The sequence below is a fragment of the Octodon degus genome, unplaced genomic scaffold (assembly GCF_000260255.1).
Source record: "Octodon degus isolate 3935 unplaced genomic scaffold, OctDeg1.0 scaffold00045, whole genome shotgun sequence".
Classification (NCBI taxonomy): domain Eukaryota; kingdom Metazoa; phylum Chordata; class Mammalia; order Rodentia; family Octodontidae; genus Octodon; species Octodon degus.
The window spans coordinates 13,602,918-13,607,417 of record NW_004524621.1 but is presented as its reverse complement, the minus strand read 5'-3'; the positions used below and the strand labels follow the sequence as shown (position 1 = coordinate 13,607,417).

Sequence of the window (4,500 nt, the reverse complement as noted above, 5' to 3'; positions counted from 1 at the left end):
CAGAAGAGACCCATGGGCCTACGACAGACCCAGGGAGGGGCAGGGGGCCCTCAGGCCTCTCTTACCCACACTGGAGACAGGAGTTGCAGGCACTGTGGGAGGGGACAGATGATGCCCCAGACCAAGGCAGGCTCTTCCCTAGGAATAGTCTGGTCCCAGAGCAGCTGTCCCCAGTACCGGCTCCCTGATGTGGTAATGGCTGGAGCCTGGACAAAGAGGCGCTGTGTGGCACCCAAGTTGTCCAGCAGCCACCTCAGAACTTGAGCTCAGCCTTCCACTTCTGCAGCTTCTCATTCATTGCCTGAAGCATGGCTTCTTCCTTCACAAAACAAAAGCAAATATAGTGGTTGAAGTCCTTCTAATGTAGCCTGCTGTACAAGATAGAGACCAGCATGGCCACCAGGCCCTTGTTCTTGATCATCCACTTGGCAAAGCATCTGTCATAGGGCTCATGCGCAGCACCAGGCAGGTCAGGCATCTTGCTCTTAAAGTCTGAGATGTCCACAGTGAAGAAGTAGCTGCCCTGGGGATCCACAGGCTTGAAGCCCACAGACTGCAGGCTGCAGATCATGTCGTCATGGTGGTGCTGCAAGGCCTCAGGCAGCTGCACAAAGTGTCTGCTGGGTTGGCCAAAGAGGAGCTGCTCCTGCTCAAAGCACTGGGCTACTGCAGCCCGGGCCTGTGTAGGACAGTGGTAGACGGAATTCTGGCGCACAGTCCACAGGTGCTTCATGATGTTCTCGGGACCCAGGACCCAGCCCACCTTCCAGGCGGTGACACTGAAGGGCTTGCCAGCACTGCCAGTGGTCAGTGTCCATTCCCACATGCCGGGGAGGCTGGCTATGCTGATGTGCTAGTTCCCGTCATACACAAGCCGCTGGTAGATCTTGTCACTGATATACAGAACGTCGTGCTGCCGCCACAGGCTGGCCACCAGCTCCAGCTCCACCTTAGAGAACACCTTCCCGAGGGGGTTGTTGGGTGTATTGAGCACTAGGACTTTTGTGTGAGACATGAACTTGCTGGCCAGTTCTGTGGCATCCAGCTGTGAGCTGCTGCTGGAAATCTGGTCCTGGTCCTGGCTGGAGCTTTGCTTCAGAGACACAAACACAGGGCGACCCCCAGCCATCAGTGTCATGAACTCGCAACAGTCAAATCAGAAGACTTTCTTCAGACTAAAGTGCCTGCTTAGGTAGGCATAGGGACCAGGATTTGATCACCAGCGTGCTGTGCTAGCCCTGCCCCTGTGGCACACTGAGCTGGCGAATGAGACTAGGTGTGGTGGCATGTGCCTGTAATCTCAGCACTTGGGAGGCTGAAAACAGGAGGATCACTACAACTCCATTCTGTGTAATGAGACCCTGTAGACCTTGTTCTAAATACATTTTTAAAAACAGATTCTCTGTGGGGGGAGTGGAAGAAGAAAAATAGAAGCAACTTATCATTAGAATCAAAACAGAACCATTTGCCCAACTTCTTTTCTGCAAAAAAATATATATAATATAATCCCTATGAGAAGTACTCTCAACCTCATTGACTTGTTTATTCATTTATCTAAGTAACATTTATTGGGTACCTACTATATACCAAGCATATTCTAAGAACTTGGGCTGAAGCAAGGAATAAAGAGACCCAGTATTTGTCCTTGTGGGCATCATAGTCCATAAAAAGGATACATGTTAATCCACCAAGTGTATATAATTTGTCAGTTAGCAACAGGGTAACAGAAAAAGAGAATATGGATAAATAACCTTATATCAATTATGGACAGTGGGTTATTCTGGTCTTCTAAATATGTACTGCTGAATAGAGGGATTCATTCTAATAGTGTTTGTAGATAGGATATCATGTCCACATCTTGTACAGCAATTAACCACTAGGAAGAATGTTTGCAATGTGTTAATTATTGAAACTGTCCTACCAATTTGACTTGAAACTGTCTCATTGCTATCTGTTTCTCAATAAAATTATGGGAAACAAATATGTACTGCTTATCATGACATACAAATTACTGCCATACAGTCTCTCAAGTAAATGTTTGGTTTTTTTTTAAAAAAAAAAAAGGATAATAAATGAAAACAAGAGAGAAGAAAAAAAAGTCACAGAACTGTCCTGCTACAATACTGTATATGGTTAGATTTCTAAATTTCTGTGTAAAATATGTAACTGTCTAGTCCTATTTTTTAAATATTTTTTAATTTTTTTTCATATTGTGTAGGGACTTAAAGTTTAACATATCAATACTTGATGGAAAATACCTGTTCCATGTTATGCCTAAGATGTTTGATATTCAGACAGTGAGGTTAAACTCAACTGCCTATGTTGTAGGGTAATAATAATAAGCTACTCTTCTGGAGGGTTGACAACCTAAGACTGCAGACCAAAATTAGAAAAAAAGAAGGGCTGCAAGGACAGCCAACATTTTGGCCATAGCCTTTTAAGGTCAGTGAAGACTCAGGGCATAAGAGAACCTGTACTGTAACATCATGTAACTTAATTGTGTCCCAAATTTTCTGATCAAGGAAATTACGGAGCCACAGAGGAAAGTGACCAATGATGTAAAGTGTACCCAGGGAGAGTCACATGGAGAGAAAACATTCTCTCAGGCAGAGAGCAAATTGGTCAAGCAATGGCTGTGACTATTCCACGTGGCTGACACTGACAAAGGATCTACAAACTGCGGTACAGGGTTTCAGGCTAAATCCTGAGGGGATTTAATTGACCTTATCAGATACAAAAGATATATTTCTTGTTATATAGGTTTTGCTTTATCCTGGTCTTAACCATCCAGCAGAAAAGTATAAACACGAAGTATAAAAAAATAAAGCCATATTAATATGCTGAGCTGTAAAAGGCTCAAGTCAACAACTTCTGATTTTGCCAGTCTTACAGAAAACCCATTACTATTATGGACTACTGGACTATATTTGAATATTTTGCTGAATTCATGCACCTACAATATTTAAATGACAATGGAATACCCTTCTCTGACAAAACTAAACAAAAAGGGGGGATACAAATGAATGACCATTTTGTATCTGTATATTCAAAACAGGATAGATATACAGCTGCATTTTCTTAATTCAATGAATAGAAAGATTTATTCTAATAGTGTCTGTAGACAGGATAACATATCTGCATTTTGTACAATGAATAGCAATTAAGAAAACAATATGCAATGTATTTATTATTGAAACTGTGCTAGTAATCAGTTTTGAAACTGTCTCATTGCTATTTGTTTCTCAATAAAATTATTTTTAAAAAAACTATGGACATGGAATCTATGGCAAGTGAGGAAAGGGGGACATGAAAGGGATGGGGACAATCAGACCAATGTACTTACATCCCAACTGATACACTGATGGAATTAGGAGGCTAATGGGAATATGCTAGAAAAATAAAAGATTGAGTTCGAAGACTAAAATGTTGATACTGAGACTATAAAGGGGACCCAGTGATGGGAAACAATTTTGCCTTAATTCATTTCTCATTGCTAAAACAAAATACCTGACACAAAACTTAGAGGAGGGAAGGTTTATTTAGCTACAGTTTGTAGAAGTTTCAGTCCATAAATAATTGGCTCCAAGGAAGGGTGGTGTGGCAGGCACATATTGCAGAGAGAAATAGTTCAAGGCAAGCAGAAGGTAGCAAAAAAAAAAAAAAAAAAAAAAAAAAAAGGATGACCACAGCTTTCTGTCCCTTCTATTTTATCTATTTTACCATTTATGACAGGTAACACTCACACCCTTAACCCTAGTGTCTTGAGTCTAGCATTGTACCATGAATCAATCCCAATGTCTCTGGAAAAGCCCCACCTATGACCACATAAGTGGAGGGGGGCTTCTAAACATAATCCACAGTGCATACTATCTCACAGGTGATATAAAAATGATGATGCATCTACACCCATGTTTATAGCAGCACAATTTGTGATAGCTAAATCTGGAGGCAACCTATATCCCAGCAACAGATGAATGAATACAGAAAATGTGGCACTGACGTACAGTGTAGTGTTGTCTGCCTCAGTGAGACCATAATGCTAAGTGAAATAAATCAGAAACACAAGCTTAAGTGTCACATGGTTTCTCTTATATAAGAAACCCAAAATATAAATAAAGAGCAAATTAAAGATAGATAATAAGAAGTAGAAAACTTAATCTTTCTCAAGTGGGAGAGGGATTAAGAGATAGAGGAGGAAGAGGAAGAGAGGAATGGAAGCAAAGGAAAGGCCCATGGCTGAATTTGAATTCTTCTACCAAAGAGCTAAACAAGAACCCAAGAATAAGCTGGAGTCTTAAACTTGTCTCTTCAACTTTACAGTTCTCAGATTCCTCCTCTGAAAATGAAATGGCAGAAATAAATGATTAATAAGGTGAGTCCACGTTACAGTTTCAGTTTTGGATCCTCCCAAAGGAAAACTCCTTAAACCTAATTCTCTTAAAGTCTTGTTTAGTTCTGCCTCATGTGCTTCCTGAATCTGAAAGTTTCCAAAAGGAAATT

The 4,500-nt window shown here is 41.2% G+C and overlaps 1 pseudogene; it reads right to left on the bottom strand.

Moving 5' to 3' along the window:
• Nucleotides 1-253: 253 nt before the first annotated feature.
• LOC101571999 lies at nt 254-1,156 on the bottom strand (annotated as a pseudogene).
• Between the last annotated feature and the right edge of the window lie 3,344 nt (nt 1,157-4,500).